General features: G+C 44.8%; 1 pseudogene; it reads left to right on the top strand.

The window, feature by feature from the left end:
- The first annotated feature begins 2,743 nt into the window (after positions 1–2,743).
- Positions 2,744–5,726, top strand: LOC147436441 (uncharacterized; annotated as a pseudogene).
- Positions 5,727–22,917: the final 17,191 nt, after the last annotated feature.

The raw sequence follows: 22,917 nt of genomic DNA, 5'->3' as shown, positions 1-22,917 counted from the left end.
TTAACTCTTGATCGGGCATTATGATTGACAACCGTGGCTTCAAAATAGATGGTCTAGATCAACCAAGGCAGGGTTTTTTTTTTGTTCTTCGATGATCGAGAGCTATTGCAGAGGAGCCTACTATGTGACCATATAGTGGACTAATTATCAAAGATCGATGCTGGAGTTTGGATCCGACAGCTGAAGGTGTGAAGGGAAGTAAAGTTAAGAGTTTTTTCAAGGTGAGCTCAAAGTTGGTATTGCATGGGCGTAGGAAAGGGGACCCAATAGGAGTTTTTTTCTAAAAAATAACCTGAGCTTAACCTGAGATATGCAAATCGGTTCCATGCCAAAAAAAGGTGGCGCTAACGACACAGATGAGAGGGGAAAGGAGCACCACCTGACTGTTTGAATGGAAGCACAATTGACCAGTAGCATAGAGGTTCGGGGAAGGCAAAGATCGGCGGGCTCTACAGGGGATAGAGAACAGATGCAAGGGAGGGGCTGCGGAGGTGGCGGCCAGGGCAAGTAAAGGAGAGTTGAGAGACGGTCGCGGGAAGCAGAGTGGTCCAGGGACATGCATGAGAAACAGGGAGCTGCCAAGGTATGCAGGAGGAGGGCGTCTTGTGATTAAAGAGAGGGGCATTGGCTGCCTTGGAGAGGCTAAGCAAGAGCCGACTTCAGGGGTTGTGACGAGCCGCCAGGGACGGGAAAAGAAAAAAATGATTGCCAATGTTGGGTATGTAGAAACAGATGGGCGACTGCATAGGGGGAAGAAAGTTTGCAGGTTGCCGGAACCTGTAGAGGCAAGTGGGTTGCCACGAAGCAGGGCCTTCAAAGGAGAAGTAGAGGCACTACCCTTGGAGAGTCTAAGAAGGTTGTGCAGGGATACACATTGTGCAAGGCTGCATGGCCGCTAGGAGGTGAAGGGTTGGCAACCAAGTGGGCGGAGGCTCCCGAGAGCGCTGCAAAGGGGCCAAAGGTAGGTCGGCGTAATCTTTTGGGAGAGCTCAGGGCTACAGAAGGTCTAAGGCCTGCACGCGGTATGACAAGGGAGGAGGGCCACTTGAGGGCCGCTAGTGAAGAGAGACAGAGCAGGTGACAGGGCTGCATGTGGAGCCCGCAAGTGAGAGAAGGCTGGCCGAGAGCTGCTGTAGTGGGGGGTGTTCATGCAGAGGGCCTCGAAGGCTTGAAGAAAAAAGGGTGCCAGGTGAAGGTTTTGCCGTGCATGCCAGAGAGGGTCGAACAGCGAGAAGAAGCCGATGGCAGCTGAGACGAGAAGCTGCATGAGAAGGTGACGGATCGCACAAGGAGGCCTGCATACGGGTGGTCAACAAAAGGAAGTCGAAGCCAAGTTTGATGAAGGACGAACTGCAACATGCAATAAACAAGGTACGAGAGTAAGCAACCAAGATGAGAGCGGAATGCCGAAGTCGAGATGCTGGCATGAGAGAGGGCTGGCCGAGCATTGCAAAGCCGGAAGCCGCCGTCATTGTATGAGGAGTGCTTTTTTTTGTGCTATGGATAAGTGAGTTCGCAGTTCGGTGGGATTATTTTCCGTGTTGAATTTGCCATCAATCACCCCGTCTATCTCGTCTCGTGCCCCATGCCCATGGAAGCATTGGCACCGGGTTTTGTGTATGTGCGTGTTGAGATTGGGAGGGAGAGAATGATTGAGTGAGCTATTCTGTGTGTGATCGAGGTGTGTGTCGCCTCCCAGGGATTGTGTGTTTACTTTTTGGTGTAAGTATAGTTATGTGTGATGGTGTACTATCAAGCCGGTTATGTGTTGGTGTTTATGTGTGAATGTGTACAAATGAGAACGGGCGAAGGCGAGTTGTGCAGTGAAAGTTTGCAAAAAGTGTGCATGTGTATGTGATTCTGCGTGGTTAGGGGTGCGGGTTTAACCATGGACTATAGAGAGGCAAGCTTGGAGTGTGCTGGGTTTGTTCCCCCTTTCCCCTTTCCATCTGTGGTGCCCCCACTGAGGAGCTACTGATTGCTTCTCGGTGAAGTCGAAGACGGTGTCGCGGTTTGAAGAGCAGGATCTAACAAGAATGGCATGGTCGGGTTTTTTGACTTTTACAGGTGCTGAAGATGCTGAGGTTTGGCTGCAGGACTATGGTCTATTTTTGTTGGAGAGCGGCTTGTCAAGAGAAGAGGGAGTGACCCAAGCTTTCCCGCTCCTGATTCGTGGAAAAGCAAAGGTATGGTACGAGGGCTTGCATGCTGAAGAAAAACAAGATTGAAGCACATTGTAAGCGGCATTCCGAAGCCAATATGTGGCCAACATGCACTGGAGTGAAGTGAAACAGATGATGGAAAACCTAAAGCAAAGCCTTGACGGTGATTTTTGAGCATTCGTGTGGGAGTTCGAGGCCATATGGAGCAAGTTGGTTAAGGTAACTGTTGTAGAGAATACATATTTTTTGAAGATGACCAAGTTTGTGGACTGCTTGCATGTAAAAGTGCGGGATAAAGTCAAGATAGATGGACCATGCACGTACGAGGAGGCAGTAGCTTATGCGCAGAGCAGGACGAAGAAGGTTTTAAAGAAGCAACATGCAAAGCAGGTTCTGGCGAGTCCATTGGTGCCAAGGCCAATTGCTAGGGTAATCCGACCCTTTGTTGATGCACATGTGGTAGCAGCGGATAGGCGTGATGACAGAGTAGAGACGATACCGTGTGGGCCTATAAGGCCTCAATAGCTGCAGAGAGGAGTCTATCGAGTACCGCTTGATGTGCTTGACCAAGTGACTTCCGAAAAGCAAGCAGTGGAGAAGATAGCTGAAGTGCCAAAGCCGGTGAGTTTTGTGGAGAAAGACGAGGTGTATTTGAGCTATAGTAGTGCCTTTGATACGGACATGCATCACATGAGAAACGGAGTCTCTCAAGGTATGAGACATATGATGTTATGCATGTCGATAAGGTGGTCAAAGAGCATCAGATTGCAGGTGAAGAGACATTTTGTACGGACCAGGGAGTTGGGAAACCCTCTCTCTTACCTTGTGATGGTAAGGCCATGTTGACTGAAGAAGAGTGCTTCGATGAAGCAGACTGGGGGTTCGTTCGATGATCCTGTGGTCGATGTAGATGACGAGTCGCAGGTTTTGGTTGCTAAAGCTATGGCGAGAATACAAGGTATTTAAGGCTTTCCGCCTTTTCCGGTGCTGTTTGAAGGGACTACAGGTGAAGGTATGCCGGTGTTTGCTTTGGAGGATCAGTTGCCACGGGTTGGTGCTATGTTGTTGATGGATGTGCTGCTGGAGGTATCTATGCAAGCGCCTCTATGCCGATTGCTACATGTTATCTTGTTTGAAGACAATCATGCTATGGCGAGTTCTCTAGCCGATGGTTGGGAAACAGATGATGTAAAAGGTTTGCAAGGTGTACATGCTTGTTTTATGTGTGAAGAAGGTTCATGTGTATAGTTTTCTGAAGGGTTATGCTGTCAAGAGCTACATACATGGATGGCTTACAGGTTTACAAGTGCAACACTGAAGTGGTTTGTATCAGTTTTACAGACGGATGGTGATGATCAATGCCATATGTTTTATCTAGGTGGAGTTTACACTAAGCTTGGGAGAGCCTATGGCTTTCCATTTGACCCAAGCGGGTGCAACGGCAAATAGTGAATCTCCCTCTATCTATCTACTGCTATTTATCTAGCTCTTGTACATAGTATCTATCAGTTTCTTCTTGTGCAATGATATATTCTCTAAATAATGCTATGGTTGAGCATGAATGCTCAACGAGGGGCTGGGCAATGATGGTACAACTGAGGATGGTCGATCTATGGAAGTGCAATAAATCCAGGCATGGTAGTCTTCAAGCAAATGACGGGAACGTTGTGCAGGTATTTGGTGCAGCTAGGAAACAGGTAGATAGGGATGGAGCACCCTCTAGTCGGAACTGCAATTGCTTTTTCCTATCACAGATGACAGAAGCAAATATTGATATCACAAGATTGGGAACGAGACACGGGGTACTGGATATAGGTCAGATGTGGTTCAAAGCTTTGCTGACTGGAGTTCTTAAGGATACTAAAGGTTGATGAATATCTCCATCCAATAGTACCAGTATGTATGCAGAATGCTTGCTCATGTTCGGTGAGTTCAAGGCTCTCTAGGTGTTTGAAGACCAATGCCTATTAACTCTTGATCGGGCATTATGATTGACGATCGTGGCTTCAAAATAGATGGTCTAGATCAACCAAGGCAGGGTTTTTTTTTTGTTCTTCGATGATCGAGAGCTATTGCAGAGGAGCCTACTATGTGACCATATAGTGGACTAATTATCAAAGATCGACGCTGGATTTTGGATCCGACAGTTGAAGGTGTGAAAGGAAGTAAAGTTAAGAGTTTTTCAAGGCGAGCTCAAAGTTGGTATTGCATGGGCGTGGGAAAGGGGACCCAATAGGAGTTTTTTCCTAAAAAATAAGCTGAGCTTAACCTGAGATATGAAAATCGGTTCCATGCCAAAAAAAAAGGTGGTGCTAACGACACAGATGCGAGGGGAAAGGAGCATCACCTGTCTGGTTGCATGGCAACACAATTGACCAGTGGCATAGAGGTTCGGGGAAGGCCAAGATCGGCGGGCTCTACAGGGGATAGAGAAGAGATGCAAGGGAGGGGCTGCGTGAGGTGGCGGCCAGCGCAAGTAAAGGAGAGTTGAGAGATGGTCGCGGGAAGGAGAGTGGTCCAGGGACATGCATGAGAAACAGGGAGCTGCCAAGGTATGCAGGAGAAGGGCGCCTTGTGATTAAAGAGAGGGGCATTGGCTGCCTTGGAGAGGCTAAGCAGGAGCCGACTTCAGGGTTTGTGACGAGCCGCCAGGGACGGGAAAAGAAAAAAATGATTGCCAACGTTGGGGTATGTAGAAACAGATGGGCGACTGCATAGGGGGAAGGAAGTTTGAAGGTTGCCGGAACCTGTAGAGACAAGTGGGTTGCCACGAAGCATGGCCTTTAAAAGAGAAGTAGAGGGCACTACCCTTGGAGAGTCTAAGAAGGTTGTGCAGGGATACACATTGTGCAAGGCTGCAAGGCTGCTAGGAGGTGAAGGGTTGGCAACCGAGTGGGGGGAGGCTCCCGAGAGCGCTGCAAAGGGGCCAAAGGTAGGTCGGCATAATCTTTTGGGAGAGCTGAGTGCTGCAGAATGGCCGCTAGAGGTGGCGGGTTGCAGAGGAAAGAGCTGCAGACGAGTGCGGACTTGAGGGCCTATGGGAGAGGTCTAAGGTGTGGACGCGGTAAAACAAGGGAGGAGGGCCACTTGAGGGCCGCCAATAAAGAGACTCTGAGCAGGTGACGGGGCTGCATGTGGAGCCCGCAAGTGAGAGAAGGCTGGCTGTGAGCAGGTTCGAGAGCTGCTGTAGTGGGGGGTGTTGAAGGCTTGAAGAAAAAATGGTGCCACGTGAAGGTTTTCGCCGTGCATGCCAGAGAGGGTCGAACAACGAGAAGAAGCCGAGGGCGGCTGAGATGAGAAGCTGCATGAGAAGGTAACGGATCGCACAAGGAGGCCTGCATACGGGTGGTCAACTAAAGGAAGTCGAAGCCATGTTTGATGAAGGATGAGCTGCAGCATGCAGTAAACAAGGTACGAGAGTAAGCAACCAAGAGGAGGCAGAATGCCGAAGTCTAGATGTTGCCATGAGAGAGGGCTGGCCGAGCATTGCAAAGCCGAAATCCGCCGTCATTGTATGAGGAGTGTTTTTTTTGTGCTATGGATAAGTGAGTTCGCAGTTCGGTGGGATTATTTTCCGTGTTGAATTTGCGATCAATCACCCCGTCTATCTCATCTCGTGCCCCATGCCCCATGCTCGTGGAAGCATTGGCTGCGGGTTTTGTGTATGTGTGTGTGCAGAAAGGGAGGGAGAGAATGATTGAGTGAGCTATTCTGTGTGTGATCGAGGTGTGTGTTACCTCCCAGGGATTGTGTGTTTACTTATTTGGTGTAAGTATGGTTATGTGTGATGGTGTACTATCAAGCCGGTTATGTTGAGGTGTTTATGTGTGAATGTGTACAACTGAGAATGCCCGAAGGCGAGTTGTGCAGTGAAAGTTTGCAGAAAGTGTGCATGTGTATGTGATTCTGTGTGGTTAGGGGTGCGGGTTTAACCCTGGGCTATAGAGAGGCAAGCTTGGAGTGTGCTAGGTTTGTTCCCCCTTCCCCCTTTCCAACGCGTACAATATAGTATGACAGCTATCTTGGCAGCTACTGAAGCTGTCGTACAAGGTGTCTCCAATACCTTCCCAATCTCTGAGCCAATCTTGGAAAGGAGAGGGAGGTACTCTCTCCTCAGGCCTGGGAAGCAGACTGAGATGCTTCCTTGACGAGAGTATCCGTAGTCCGATCAAATCCATGCATATGGCGCCACTGTTGAAAATGAGCTCTAGATACCTGGATGGCCAGGGGGCTCGTCGCAATGACCTTGGACGCCATCTCAAAAGTCTCAAACTCTATATGATAGTAGTCGCACGTAAGAAGCTGAATGTCGATGATCTTGCCCATCTCTGCTAAAAGGCGGGCCTAGAGGACATCACGCACCTCCCTCTGCTAGGTCAGGTGCCGATAATTAATCTTGCAGATGACGGAGGTTGCCTGGAGGTGCTCCACCTTTGCTGCGAGGCTGGCTTGCTATGTTGGCGAGAGAGCAAGTCAGATGGTGGGCTTCTTGAAAGTTCCTCTAGGGTGGAGCATGAGCCTCTATCTGTGTCTGCTATTGTGGAGGACATGGCACCGTGAAGGGGCTGGAGAGCAAGCAGCATGAGGGGGTAGTTGGGTAAGCTATACACAACAACAACGAGCGCATTCCCGATTCCACACAACAATTTTAAAACTCCCCCGAAGTCATTAAATTTCATTTTCATAAATTAGAAACATGTGACATAATTCATACAGACTTGTAGACAAGAAGCTACTTTTATTCTGCTGGAATTAATTCTCTCCCCCACGGTGTCAATCGAGAGATCCTTAGGTGGCTCGAGAGAAAACAAAACATTTCTTATGTACACTAAAAGTTTTTTCTCATGTTTCATCTTTTCGATAATCAATGGAAACTTTATGCTGTTGCTAAAAAATGGCATTGAAAATGATTTAAGCAGTTTGATTCCCAGTGTAACATATGGGTCACTAATATGACAAATGAAACATAAATAATGTAAAACAATCTAATGACAAATAAGGTTCCTTAGCACCATAAGAAAATGTAATATGGCGGTTGAACTAAGCTATGAGAAGCATGCTCATGGTTCTTTATCTCCTTTCCTACATGCATGGTAACCTTCTAGTTTTAAAGGAGAGACTGAGGGATGCTCTTAAGGCACATATACACACTTTTGCAATACACATGTGAAGCTTCTAGAATGTCTTTGATGGCATTTGATACTCATTTAAGCTGAGCAATGAATTGCAACTCTAATGAATAAATGATACTCATTTAAGCTCAACAATAAATTGTAACTTTAATGCATAAACTTCTGCTTTTTGAAAAATTGCTTCTTTTGGGTTATTTGAAGTCAAATATGACTCTTATCACTTTTTCACTGGTACCCCTACTGGTGGCATCGATGTAAAGATATTCATTGGTTTATAGCAAGATTCTTTCACTTAGAAATTGTAACTAAGGTTTCTACCTAGGTAAGGGTGGATGTGAGGGACATCGGCAGCCGCATTATCCCGGTCGAAGGTGCTCCTGGCAACCTGTGAACAACCACAATAGACTTGGCAAACACCTCACCATAGTAGCCTTGTGAGCTTGCACGTAGTAGTTGGAGGATCACAATATAGGGTGCATATGATGACCTACCCACAGTAGCAAGGAGGGACTCACCAAAAGCTGCAGGTTTTGAGGAGCGCTTGAGTAGCGGATGGTAAGGGAGCAAAGGAGGAATGAAGGTGCAAGGGGAGGTGGATATGATGGATAATAATGAAAACTAGAGTTTCCAAACTGGTCCCTTCTCTTTTATTTTTCTTTCAACCCTTCCCTTTCCCCTTCCACTAATCAACCTTCCCTTTTCCTCTTCCACTTAGAGGCAAGTTTTTCATTATTTCCTAGCTAGTATCCCCTACTTCCATGAGTATTTCATATTGTATGCAAAAGCTATGGTCAAATTAGCCTAATTTTCCATAGTCTATTTTAGTGACCCAAGCCACTAACCTAATCCAAGACACTTTTGGGCATATTTCCTAAGGGCCACCACTAACTTGGCCTAAGAAACGTTATACATATGTCCTAAAACTAGTTTTAACACACCTCACCATTCTAACCTTTGGTCAAAGATTAATTAAGTTTTAAGTAATTCCTTCAATTGCCCAATAAAAAGGTGACCCTCATAAGCCCTATTCTTTTCCTAGTTTCTATAAAGGTTGATTGTACTATTAGCAACCACATTGTCATGTCCACATTTTAGGTTTAGACCTCCTTTATTTAGAGCTTTCCTTTGTTTTATGGTGCCCTGTGACCAACCTTTCACTGGCCACTGTTGACATTTGGGTATGTGTAGGAATGTGTCAACTACAAGAGTTTCTAGCTCTTACATGAGCCTTGACATGAGTTTTTGTGGAGCCTAGGAAATGGGAGAAACTTTAGAATTTCAAAAAAGGACAACATAAAGTACAAGACAATGACAAAGAGCAGAGCAAGTAAAGAGATGGACACTATAAGGCATACGTGGGAAACATAGATAAGCTCTCAGGCCTCTCTTCCACCACCATGATGAAGAATTCCTCCCTTTTGTTTTCTATTGCTCACGTTTCTGGCCCCTTCGTCTTGCCTTTTATTTGATTCCACACTTGAATGTCCATCTTGGTTTGGTTGGTTCTTGGTCTACAACAATCACTAAGTGATTGATTAAATCTCCCCAAGGCTTGAGCATTCAAATATTGCAGACATAATGCCCATGAAATTCAATGTTATCGGCTTTTTCCTTACACCTCTAAAAATCAAACATGAACACAAAGATGTACAATATCAAAAGCTAAATACAATGCGATCCTTTTAAGTCCATAACTGAATTTGATTGCAATATGAGCATTCAACACTTTACCTCTTCCAAGAGCAGGTATTTGAAAATTGTTGTTTTTAAGCCAATCCATACTTGTGGCCTCCAATGTTTTTGAATATATGGATTTTTCTAAAAGAAGAGATGATTAATAAAGAATTGTTCCAATTTCAAAAGAAAAAAAGCTCAAATAAGTCATTCATGGGAAAAATACACTAATCACACACACTTTGCAAGAGCTGGCACTTAGCCAAGGATCCTTTGCCAACATTGAAAATTTGTGACCCTTGATAAGCCTTGCATTCCACTACATTGGCACCATGTAAAGTAGATCTCTATTCCATTGTCATTCATGGGAAAAACACACTAACCACACACACTTTGCAAGAACTGGCACTTGGCCAAGGAGCCTTTGCAAACATTGAAAATGTGTGACCCTTGATTAGCCTTGCATTCCACTGCATTAGCACCATGTAAAGTAGATCTCTATTTCATTGTAATCCTTTGGTAGCTATGAGCAAGCACACTTCTGTTAGAAAATTACTTACATAGTGCATAGTTTAGAGAGAGAGAGAGAGAGAGAGAGAGAGAGATCTCAAAAGTGATAGGGAGCTAGAGTAGGGAAGTTGATGATGTTCTCCGTGGAGATGATACCAAGATGGTCAGAGGATCTAGTCACTTTGATGACCATAGCACAAGTAGATTCAAAAATTCCACTTCCAATGACACCACGGCTAATCGATCAATCAGCTATGTATCAGCTGTTAGCAAGAAGACTATACCAAGAAAACAGAGACGGGATTCTACTTTTGTGCATTAGCCCTGAGCAATAATCTAGCTACCTAAATCAAGCTTATATAATGATAGTGAAGATCCATTTTTCGATAGACCAAACCTTGAGAAGACTTACGTGGTTAGGGGTTTACTGGCCAAACATAAAACGAGATGTGCATATCAACATAGGCATAAAAGTGTATATATCAACTACAAAAGGGCCATGCATTGTTGCCCCTTTTAAATAAAGTACATATTAGATAACAAGCTAGGTTACAACATTTGACCATGGCATCCACCGTAAGAGGCACATGGCCGGTGAAAGGCATTAAAAGACTCCCAAACTTGAAAAGGATAAAAGCTTTAACAAAACGAACATATAGTCAAACCCTCATGAAGGAATCATGGATGAGAGTACGTAGTTCCAAGACTCTAAGCATCAAAGCAAAGATCAATGGAAAAATTTGATTGGAGCACCAGAAAGGGTTGCATCTCTTGTTGTTGAGGTGCTTGGCACTCTCTCATGAGTATAGATCTTTGTTGGAATGTTGGGCACCCAAGCGAGGTTGTATGCAAACTCTAATAATGACCACCATTTTAGATGTATTGTTGGGATGATAGCCTACACATTTCAAACATCATAGGCTAGAATTGATCACCTTTTACCTTGAGAGAAGATTTGAGAAAGTGTTAAAGAAATTTAATATGCGATCAAATCAAATAACATAAATATGTGGCGGTCTGAGATATCTGCTTGCAAGTGACAGATAGCTTCTTGCCTACAAGTTCCAAACCATTATCAATCTATGCTTGTAAGTGATGAAACTTCTAGCACCAAAAACCTCCCAATAGAATACATTGTGTAGGAATGATGTTGCTTAGAACGTTCCTATAGTCTATGAATTGAAAGCAATGCATCTCTCTCTCTCTCTCTCTCTCTCTCTCTCTCTCTCTCTCTCTCTCTCTCTCTCTCTCTCTCTCTCTCTCTCTCTCTCTCTCTCTCTCTCTCTCTCTCTCTCTCTCTCTCTCTCTCTCTCTCTCTCTCTATGTGTGCGTGCTGTGTGTGCGTGCGCACGCACATGCGTATGCATGCATCCCCTCATCTTAAGGGCAAAAACATGCAATCAACTAGTTTCAAGGCTACTACAACAAATTTTTGAGGGGGGTGAAACTCTTTGTAGATGAAGATGCCAACATTGGCAAACTTAGAAACATTTAATTAATACATATCCTAAAGTCCATCTAGACTCTAGCTACCTCCTTACTCCATCCTCAACCTATCCTTCTCTCTCTTCTAGCCTCCTATAGGCTCTTGAAAGATTATCCTCCCCAATTCTTGGCCCCTTCTTGAATCTTTTGACCCTTGTGGCACTCCCCTTGAACCTCAACAGATTGATATAAATTAAGCCAAGGATAGTCTTGCACTTTACAAACCTACATTGACCTCCTCTTTCTTAGCTCTTTCCTTCATCTCAACAATGGATGGAGAATAGGACAACCCATGGATCTAATTGAGGCCGTTTTCCTAAGGCTGTTAGGGTACAAGTCCATGCTTGGACTTGTTCCCTCTCAAATGGAACATCAACAAGAAACTACAAGACTCCCAACACATACACACAACAATGGACTAGGCAATATGATTAGACACAATACATGAACTTTTGGACAACATCACGAACTTTTCTGAGGGAGGCACCACATAGTTAGCTAGGTGTGGTTGGGGGTAGGATCGAGATCACCAGGCCGGTGGGTGGGATAGTGGTCCTTGCCCCCAATTGCACCTAGCTAGGTCTATGGTGTCTCTCAAGCAAAAGCTCATGATGTTAAACATTACATGCAAACAATGAGAAAGATTCCATTTTCCTGCATGAGAAAATTTCAAAATCTTCTTGTGATAGAGAAACCAATAGAAAGAAAGGACGTGCCTTTTGCCCACAGATAGGGTTATAGAGGTGGAGACAATGCATATTGGAGGGATGGATGTGGGTAGACTTCCAAGTTTCACCATATCCATGGTAGGAAAGCGAGAGCCACATATACATAAAATTTCAATCATGGGACGTAGTTGAACCGCCTAGTGCATAAAAGCTACGAGAGGTTGTCAATCCCTTGGAAAACCTATTCACAACTCTTGACTCTCAAGTGTCAACCTCTAGTAAGTTGTCAATCACGAAAAGCTAGTCTTCTAGCTGCAAGTGCATAAACAAAGTTGCCAGGATGAAGTGAGTGCTCTCTCATTTTGAGTACTCTATCTTTCCTCTTGCCAGTGGTCAAAGTCTAGTTCTCTAGCCAATACAGTTCATCAACATGGTAAACTAAGTGCCTTAGGTAGTTTAGTTACAATTTGGAAGCCATCAGTCCCAATTTCCTCAATAAAGGCTCACATATATAACTCCATAAAAATAAGAGTTTAGTAAGTATGAATATTACTTTGATCACATATGGTCCTAAAATGTTAGACTCCAAAAATCCAAGGTTCAAGAAATAGTGCATGTTTCAACCTTAAAATTTAACATTACAGTGCACATCATATTTATAGGCATAGGGAATGCAATGACTTGTAAAAAAGGAAAATTGACACATTAGACCTGTATCCACATGTCCCGGATGTTGTACATGAAGTATTAGGTGACTTGCAGCATGTAAAATTGGTTTAGAATTCCATAAGAGGATGACAAAATTTGAAAATGGATTATCTAGTGATCTATGATAATGTATAGGTCCAAAAGGGTTGAGATTTGATGAGAGACTAAGAAAAAAGATGCCAACATTCTAGTATGGAAAAATTTCCCCTTCTCAAACAATTCATAGCATGGTATTTTGGCAATGAAAATTGGATATACATGCTATTACAAGGCTACTTGGCGATTCTTGATAAGTTTTGCAGCCACCCCGTGGCTTTCCCCTTCTCTGTAACGCCTCCCACCTTTGTAGCGCTGCCCTACAGCCTTCTCCTGATCAGTAGCTCGGCCACCCTGCCATCCAATGCTCAGGCCCGCCACCACTGGCCCAGCCCGTTCCCTTGTCAGATGCACCAATAGCGAGGTCGCTATTGGTCGCTCCCTCCCTTGCAAAACTGGCCCGAACCCGCTTTTTCATGTCGCCCCCCTGGCTGGTTCTCCTCTCCATGCAAATCTGCACCCCCAAGTGGCCCTTCTCTCCCCCTCGTTGGCTCGTGCTCCCCGCATGCAGGCTCCAAGTGGCCACGCTTCTTCTGCAATCGATCCGGCCTCTACCTCCCACATGGCGTCGCCACCCCATGCAGCCCAATAGTCGGCTTGTTTTTTTTCTTCTTTTTCATATATATTTTCAGCAAGCTTTAAAAAAACCTTCCTTTGGTGCTCTTTCACACTCCATCGACTGGAGCAGGTCCGAACTCCTTGCCTCATATGCTACCACATAGGCCTATGTGCCAATGGCCTCCTTGCCTCATATGCTACCACATAGGCCTATGTGCAAATGGCCTCCTGGCCATAAATAGATGGAACCCGCTTCATAAAATAACTTCTCAGATATCGAGATCTTGCGAAGACAGACTACAACCACTTCGACCGTCGATCGAATTAAGATTCCACTCCTTGACATAGGTACGAGGTGGAGACTTGCAAGCCATCAACTCGCAATTACCCAAGGAGCTCGAGCTTGCCAAATAGGAGTACACATTCTGCATACATAGCCAGCCTCGCTTTGGATATAAATCCTTCGATCCTTGGTACCTTCAAGCTCTTCGACCAGTTGAGTTGGAAAAACATTTTTGACCTTTCTAAACTCCACATTTAACATACATATTCTGGCAAGTAGAGTCTCTTGCAGACTTCTCGATCAAAATCCCATAGCATAAACTTCATGGCACCTGCATCCAGCATCCCTTGCCTCGTTCCCAACCTTGTGATATAAGCATATGCTCCTGCCACCTGTGATAGCAAAAAAACACCTGCACCTTGGACTAGCGAGTGCTCCAACTCGGTGTACCTAGCTCCAGGATCCCTCAAATATCTGCTCAAGGTCCTTGCCATCTGCCTGCAAACTCCTTTGCCTCGACTTCCTGCACTTCCATAGATCGACACAATTTGGTTGTACCACCGCTATGATTGGCACATGGTAGCCCTTATACGTTCGTACACTACGAGGGACTACCTCTATGACGTACCATCAGTTTGATGCAGACTTTGTAGGATAAAATATCACCTGCCAAAGCCACATAACTTACATGAGAGCTTCCAAGCACATAACTTCTAAAATTGGATGTTAACTATTTACAGACTTACTTGTTCACAATGCTCGGGTAGTACGAAAGTGTCTCTTAGGTCGGTCCATTTTTTGTTGAATCCACCTCAAGAAAACCAGACTCTCTTCTGTGCACAATAGCGTTGCGACCCTCCATGTTTATCTTGAACCATTGCACATTGAACAAGTCGACAAAAAATCCTCTATAATCGATCCTCAAAATCTCTTGTAGCGTGCTGAACTAAGTGAGTTCCGCCACCACAAAATCTGCATCAGAGGACCATCGTCGACCAGACTGTTCAAATTTTGTCATGATTCCACAATCTTGAGTAAAACGCTTTTTGTCGATCCGTTCCACCCTAAAATGTTGACCTTTACACCATGCTGCTATGTATGACTATACTACAACCAACAAAGATTATGAGTGGCCGTTCAAACATATAGAAAGTCTCTAGTTGTACATTGCAAACTTACCTTGGTCGTGCAACCCCAAGAGTACTCCCACTCCTCCTCAGTTATTTCTTCACCGCACTGTTGTGCGCTTTTCAATTGGTTGTGCAACCATCTTAAGCTCATGAATGTTGGTAGGCTCTCTAGACCCGCCGGATAATGCATCGGTGGTCGTCTTCCCTGTCTCCACTTGATTTGTGCCCTTTGTCGCTCTTGCTTTGCATCCTCGTATTGGGAAATCCACTTTTGCATCACTAATTGTGAAGCATGCAAAATCGATTGATTTTAGCCTCTAGATCTTTCGTCATCTTCTTCTCAACACCGAGATTTCACATCACAATCCCAGATATGCGCTCATCATCCTATGGTTCGCCATAGCGTGTCCCGGGCTTTATCAAATCCGTTTGGCCACTCTCCAATGTAAACTAGGGACTCTGATACCAACCAACCTTCTGCCATGCTACCCTCCAGACGTGCCTTCTAACGCACATATCCCTTGAGCGTTTTCATGATACTTTCTAAAAAGAACATCCATCTGGAATGTACTATGCCAGCTATTCCCACCTCATCAACTATCTGAACAAGAAGATGCACCTGAATGGTTAGCATGGTAGTAAGAAAGTGTTTCTCAAACATGCACACAACCTGCACAGCGTTTAGTTTAGAGAATGGTATGGAGTCTACATTGATCTCCTTTTGTGAGATCCATTGCACCAACTTCGTAAGTTTGTAGATTGTGTTACGGTCGTCAGGAGACAAGCATCTCTCAATGGCCACCGGTAAAATAAACTGCAAAACATATCTATCAATGATATTAAAGTCCACACACAAATTTGTTACACAATTCTCACTATGATATACTCCCCTTCAAACATACCTGACACATTTTATGAGTAAGCTTCCCTTCTTTAGTGAAACACGTTCGGAGCGAGTGCATTACGCCAGTGGTGGTCCACACAGATCGAATGGTCTCTTTTACTTTGCGTTCTTGGGCTCCTGTCAAAATCCATGGTGCTTTAGGAAGTTTTATCGATCCATTAGGTACTGTCTGCGGCCAATATTGCTCCATATGATCCACATTTCTAAGGTCAACCTTGGCTCCCAAAGTATCTTTCTTGCCGATCAAATGGTCCCACAACAGATTACCCACATTCTTGAATATGTGCATTGGATCGAGCAAGTGATTGATCATGAGTCTGGGCCAATATGGTAACTCGTACCATAGAGAGAGTCTCTTCATCCCTGGGGGCAAACCGTCTTCACACATCTCCTTCTGCTCTAACCATGCTTGTGTAGACATCCTCGGTGTCTCTCTTACCAAAAATCCATTGCGTAACTTATGATTCTCTGGAAGATATGCTTGATGAACTTTGTAGATTTGCTTCTTCAATGAGGACATCCGACGTGCATTAAGTCTAGGTCCACATGTGACATATGCTCTATATCCGCTTGTTTGAAGCCCTGCATGTATACACATGACAATAGATAAACTTGAGAAAAACCAAGATTTATAGTGTTTGAGTTTGAGTGTAAATCACCTGAGCATTCTGTTAGTCCAGGATAGTCATGCATGGTCCGCATTAGAATGCCTTTGATCAAAGCATTCCGTCGACCTCTGTGTCGGCTGATATCCACCACTTCTATGCCAATCCACAATTGTTGTAGCTCTTCCAATATTGCACAAAGATACACATCCATATTCTTCACTTTATACCGCCCTGGTACAATCAAGCTGAGAAATAGGTGTCCCTTCTTGGTAGTCAACCACGGGGAATGTTGTAGTTGACGATGACAATGGGCCCTATGATGTTGATCTCTGACCAAATGGATTTATATCATCCATAGCCAGGCCTATGCACAAATTTCGAGCTTCCCTAGCAAAATCCGGCCATGTATCATCTATATGTTTCCAGGCTATGCAATCTGCAGGAATCCATAGCACACCATCCAAAGATCTATTCTCCTCGTGCCATGATGCTAGGGCAGCCATGGACTTACATTCAAAGAAATGCTTGATGTGAGAAAGCAGAGGAAAATGTTGAAAAACCTTTTGTGGATTTTTTGTTCCATGGAGATCTACTCGATATCTCTCGGAATCACATTTCGAACACTTCTCCATGTCTATGTATTCCCCTCTAAAAAGAATGTCCAGTCGTTAGGACAAGCGTGAATCGAATTGTAATCCATCCCCACGTTTTTCAAGATATTTCTTGCTTCCTCTCTCGAATCTGGCATCACATTATTAGCTGGCAGTATGTGCTCTTTGAGCAACCTACACAGCAAAAAAATACGGTACACTTGTGTAAGTAATCTATCAGATCATTATACATCTAGTGTTTTCTATTGAAGTAAACACATTGTAATAGATCATCTGAAAAGCGCAGTGATGCTTGTACTGTCACTCAATCCAAACTTTGCCTACATGTTGAGACAAACCAGGAGTGCCTTCAATCTAGACACACATGCTCCATCATACAATGGCGTATCGGCTTCACTTTTCATATCATCATAGATAAGCCTTTTTGAATCCATGATCGTCTCGATCATTTCATCGATCTCGGGCTCAAACATTGCCTTGTTGGGAATGTGGTCTGCATGATCATCCTCCGAGCTGTCAGAGGCTACATCTTATGGCCTCACGCATGCTGCTTGTCCAAATTGCCTGCCAACATGTCTATTGGGTTGCAAGATTGCTGCCTGTTGGCCAGTGTCACAGTCCGACAAGTTATAATTGGCAACAACTCGATCTATAATAGATGTATCAAACTCGCCAAATTCGCGAGCGTGTTGTAAAGAAATGCGTCTTGTCCGTCGTACAACATGCTTGCATTGATTACAAGGACATAAGATCCTTGTTGAGAGATAGGTGTTTCAGAGGCTACATCTTGTGGACTCACGTAAGATCCTTGTCAGAGGCTACATCTTGTGGCCTCACGTATGCTGCTTGACCAAAGCGCCTGCAAACACGTCTATTGGGTTGCAAGATTGTTGCATGTTGGCCAGCATCAGAGTCCGACGAGTTATAATTGGCAACACTCGATCTATAATAGATGGATCAAACTCACCAAATTTGCAAACGTGCTGCAAAGAAACATGCCTTCTCCATCGCACAGCATGTTTGCATTGATTACAAGGACATAAGATCCTTGTTGAGAGATAGGTGTTTCGGTTGGATGGCCCCACATCCTCATCACTACTCATAATGAATGTAAAAACCTTATAACCTGCACATAAATTTATCTTCTATTGGCATCCTCCATCTTTTATCTCTCTCTCTCTCTCTCTCTCTCTCTCTCTCTCTCTCTCTCTCTCTCTCTCTCTCTCTCTCTCTCTCTCTCTCTCTCTCTCTCTTTGTTCGCATTGTAAACTACCTCACATTTTCTAGTCATGTCCGATCCCCACACACCTTGTTCTAGAGGTGCACGGAGATCAGAACCACCGGGTTATAATCTCGTCTTTAATTGTCAATGCCTATATTGTGGGTACGAGAAATCTACACACTCATGTCTAGATGATAGTGCATGTAGTGGACAAAACCCCTTTGCCTCTTCTCTAGCTATAGCAATTCACAACATCTTAACATCTCTTCACAGCAAATCCTTGTTCGAGGGATTACTTAGCACATTACATGTTGGCCTCCAATCTAAGTGTCTTGCCATTGAAAGCTTTTCAACTTAAGGTCCCATCCGTAGAGAGGAAGTGAGGGATCACCGTTCGCCTAACTCTAATTTTTTTCGTAATCCCGAAGGTAAACTTTAATATAGAAACTAAATCCAAAATCTAATCTTAAATCTAACCTAATTGAACATATGGTGATTCTGAGCTAATTGAACATGGTTAGTGGGGGTGAGTCAATAGGTGTCAGATTCCGATGGGAATTTACATATTGTTGTGTAACTAGTGTTTGCTCTTTGGGCAAAGCCTTCATCGACATACCCTAAAATCTAACCTAAATCTAATCTAATCTTAAATCTAACATAAATCTAGATTTAATCTAATCTTAAAGTGAACATAAACCTAAATCTAATCTAATCTTAAATCTAGTAAACCTAAATGTAATTTAACTTAAATCTAGATCTAATCTAATCTTAAATTTTGTCTTAATCTTAAATCTAAATCTAATCTAATCTTAAACTCAACATAAACCTAAATCTAATCCAATCTTAAATCCTAAACCTAAATGTAATCTAACTTAAATCTAACCTAGCTAATCTTAAATCTTGCCCTAATTTTAAATCTAACATAAATCTAAATCTAACCTAATCTTAAACTCAACATAAACCTAAATCTTACCTAAACCTAAATGTAATCTAACCTAATCTTAAATCTAAACGAAATCTTAACCTACTCTTAAGTTTAACCTAATTTTAAATTTAGCATAAATTTTAAATATAAGTTAAATGTAATATAACTTAATCTTAGATCTTAATCTAACCTAATTCTAAATGTAACTTTAAATCTAACCTAACCCTAAATCTTAATATAACATTTCATTTCATATTTTCTCTACTTTTTTTATTTATCTCTCTCTCTCTCTCTCTCTCTCTCTCTCTCTCTCTCTCTCTCTTTGTTTTCTCCCCTTACCTCTCTCTTTTCGTGTTCTCCCCCTCTCTCTCTCTCTCTCTCTCTTTGGTTTTTTTCTCTCTGTCTCCCTCTCTCTCTCTCCCCCTCTTTCTCTTTCTCTTTGTTTTCTCCTCTCTCTCTCTCTCTCTCTCTCTCTCTCTCTCTCTCTCTCTCAATGTGTATATGCATGCATTCGTTGTTTATGTGTGTGTGTGTGTAGCTGTTTTAATCTTAGATAATAAGACATAATTGAACTTTACATTCAAAGGACAGCTGGTGACAGGAGCAAAGCGAACCCCGAGCCCTGACGGACTTTAAAACATCGGGGACTGAATGACGCGCCGCGAGCCTGCCACGGTAAAGCGAACAGGGGGCACCACCTAGCTTTGAGCGGCTAGGACGCAAACCACGATGATATGAACACCGCAAACTTACACACGGAGATAGAGAGAGAGAGAGAGAGAGAGAGAGAGAGAGAGAGAGAGAGAGAGAGAGATTTTCAAATGATGAAAACCCTCGGAGGTGTGAGGGAGAGTTATTTCTGCAGTATTTACAAATGGCATGCCGTGGTGATAGAGAGAGAGGGAGAGAAGGTGGTGCAAACTACTTGGTGCGTTTTCTAAGACGACTCAATAATTGTGAAGCTTGCTACCAAGAGCATGTATACGTGTGTGCATCGACCATTGGAGTCGAGAGATGGACGTGGTTCCCTTCGCATGGTGCAATTCCCAAGGCAAACCCAGCACACAAGCCCCCTCCCCGTGATGGTGATAGTGTCAACTCTTCCCACTACACTCTACCAAGTGCTGACTTCTCATGGACTGCCCCCCCTCGATAGTGACCTCTCAGTGCCAATTTATAGGTGTTGGCTACTTGGATTGTGGTAATCTCGGTGTGATTAGGGTAAGCTTAATCGAGGAGACAAAGCAAGTGGTGGGCCCGGTGTGGTTGACCCTTGCTTTGTTTTGGGAGGTTATTAAAAGATGAGAATCTCTAGGTGGGCCTTTGGTGACCATCACCTAGAGAGAGGATATTTACAAAAAAATGGGAATTTTACAATGACTCGGGTGAAAACTGAAGAAATGATAAAAATAACCTATAAATTACTGAAATTGGCATCGTGGTTGCGTGTTGCCGGAAAACGGTGTGTTGCCGGTGCATCGGTGTCGAGCGTACTTATTTTCGGGGTCGGCCGGGGCATGCCTTTGACGCATTTTCTCTTTTTGTTGTTGGCGGCGCGTGCTTTGGCCCCTCCTTCTTTTTTGTTCTTGTTGTAGTCGTGTAATCCTTCGTTTTTCCTTATATTTATGTGCGTATATGCGTGTGTGTGTTTGTATGTATGTGCAGGTGGACGGATGTGTATATATATATATGTGTATGGGTGCGCATGCGTGAGTGCGTGTGTGTGTGTATTTTTATGTGTGCGCAAGCGTGCGGTGGGAGCGGGGCTTACCTATATATATTATATATATGTTTTTATTTTTTTATTTATTTTTCTTCTCTGTGTTGGTGGCCAGCGGCAGCTACGCGTGCTTGGGGTGGGGGGGGGGATGATATGTGTGTGTGTGTGTGTGTGTGTGTGTGTGTGTGTGTGTGTGTGTGTGTGTGTGTGTGTGTGTGTGTGTGTGTGTGTGTGTGTGTGTGTGTGTGTGTGTGTGTGTGTAGAGAGAGAGAGAGAGAGAGAGAGAGAAGGCGTGCGCGGTGTCTGTACAGGCCGAGAGGGAGAGCGAGAGAGATGGCGGGCGGGTTGGTGCCGGGACTCAGTGCGATAGAGGGGGGAGGGGATTGGAGGTGTGTGTGTGAGTGTGAGGATGAGGGTGTGAGAGGGTGAGGGTGAGTGAGTGTGTGGTGTGGAGGGAGAGTGGGCTCCATGGCGGGTGCTGCGCCTTCGGGCTGAAACGAGAGAGAGAGAGAGAGAGAGAGAGAGAGAGAGAGAGAGAGAGAGAGAGAGAGAGAGAGAGAGAGAGAGAGAGAAGGGGATGAGGGTGTGAGAGGGGAGAGAGGGCTCCATAGGGCAGGTGCCCACCGTGGGTGGGGGGAGGGTGTGTGAGGGGGGCAGTTGTCCTATTATTTGTCTTGCATGGTGTCTCAAGGATGAGACGAGGGGGAGAAGTCAATGGTGTGGGGGGGATAGAAAGAGGGTGGGGATAGCGGGCCAAGGGGGGTAATGAGGCCGAGGGGAGGGTGAGGCGAGCGGGTGGGGAAGAGAGGGGGGAGAATATTAGCGGGCCAAAGGGGGGGGGTAATGGGGGGGGGGGGGGGGGGGGGGGGGGGGGGGGGGGGGGGGGGGGGGGGGGGGGGGGGGGGGGAGGGTGAGTGAATGAATATGGGAGAGCGGGAGTTCACATGCGGCTCGACACGGCGGGAGCGCGAGAGGAAAAAGGGAGAGGGGTCGGGGTGAGTGCTTGAGGCTTGCGCCTAGCCGAGGGTGGCCACTAAGGGGGGGGGGGGTGGTTAATGAGAGGGAGAGGATATTAGAGAGAGGTATGTAGGGAAAATGAGAGAGAGAGGGGGGGGTTATTTCATCCGATTCCCGCCGGGGTGGGAATACACTACGGGGGGAAGAGAGAAGGGGTATCTGAAACCGAGGGTAGCCCGCTACGCTGGGGTATAGACAAGCAGGGGCCTAAGGTGATAAGGCCGGCCAATCGAAGAGGGGGGGTGTGCCATGCTCGTAGAGGTGTCGTGGGGTTTACCAGGCGGTGCCGAGCCTTCCAACCGTGTCGCCAAGGCTCCAGCAAAGAAAAAATAAGTTTTTTTTCTCTTTTTTTCTTTGATTTTCAAAAATCGGCCATCATTAGCCCTCTCCCTTTGGCTAGAGGCATTCATGCTTCTAGCCCTTCTTCTGCTTCTTCAGCTATGGAGTTAGAGGGTTCTCCCTCTTTTGGAATGTCTAGCATGAATTCTGGATCAAACCTAAGAAAATACCTTTTTGGTCTCCATCCATTGACCCTAGTCTTTTGAATTCTCCCATCTGCTTCCATCAGCTTATAGCTGCCGTTGTCATAGAGTTTCTTGATGATGAATGTCCCTTCCCATCTGGGTTGAAATTTCTTGTACTTTCTGGTATCGAATCTGTTGTCGTATCTCAGCACTAACATACCTTTTTCCAGTCCCTTTTCTTTAAGCCCTTGGTTGAAAGTTAGCCGGCGTCGTTCTACCTGCGCTGCATAGTGATTGATTGCTTCTTCCCTATCTAGTTGGAGTCTCTCCAGATCCAAGATGTGGTTTCGGAGATTTACAATTGGACGATTTATATGGCTAGCCAAAACTCGTAAGCTAGCTATCTGTACCTCAATGAGTAGAACTGCCTCCTTCCCATAAACTAGATGGAAAGGGGTGAAACTAATGATGTTCGGAACGTTGTTCTGTAGGCCCAAAGAGCTTCCATGAGATGTTTATCCCAGTCCCCTGTGTGATTGTTCACCTGCTTTGTGATGATCTTGAAAATCATTCCCTTTACCTTCTCTACCATATATACCATTGCATTGTGGATAGTATGGTGTGGAATGCCGGCGTGTGATGCCTAACTTCTTCATCAGTTCTCGCACCAAATCACCTCTGAATCCTGGTCCTCTATCACTACAAGAGGTTGTGTGCTCTTGTGACGCTGTTAGCGACAAAAATACACTGGGTTTTTATAACCCTCGGCGTTGCTAAAACCGCCGCTACGAGAGCGTCGCTATAGGCATCGCTATGAGCGTCGCTATATAGCGACTCTCATAGCGACGTTTACACAGAAGACTATAGCGACGCTCATAGCGACGCTTCAGAGCCATAAATAGCGACGCTTATAGCGATGCCCGAGAGAATTTTTTTTTGGTGGCAGGGCATTGAATGCCCTGCCACCCATCAACCATATTGTACTTGATTCACTTTTTAAAAAAAGTGCAAAGGTAGATAATAGACCCAAAATAGTCACC

The sequence above is a fragment of the Adiantum capillus-veneris genome, chromosome 18 (assembly GCF_014529385.1).
Source record: "Adiantum capillus-veneris isolate H3 chromosome 18, ASM1452938v2, whole genome shotgun sequence".
NCBI classification, from domain to species: domain Eukaryota; kingdom Viridiplantae; phylum Streptophyta; class Polypodiopsida; order Polypodiales; family Pteridaceae; genus Adiantum; species Adiantum capillus-veneris.
The sequence above is the reverse complement of the archived record's forward strand: the minus strand, read 5'-3'. Positions and strand labels throughout refer to the sequence as shown.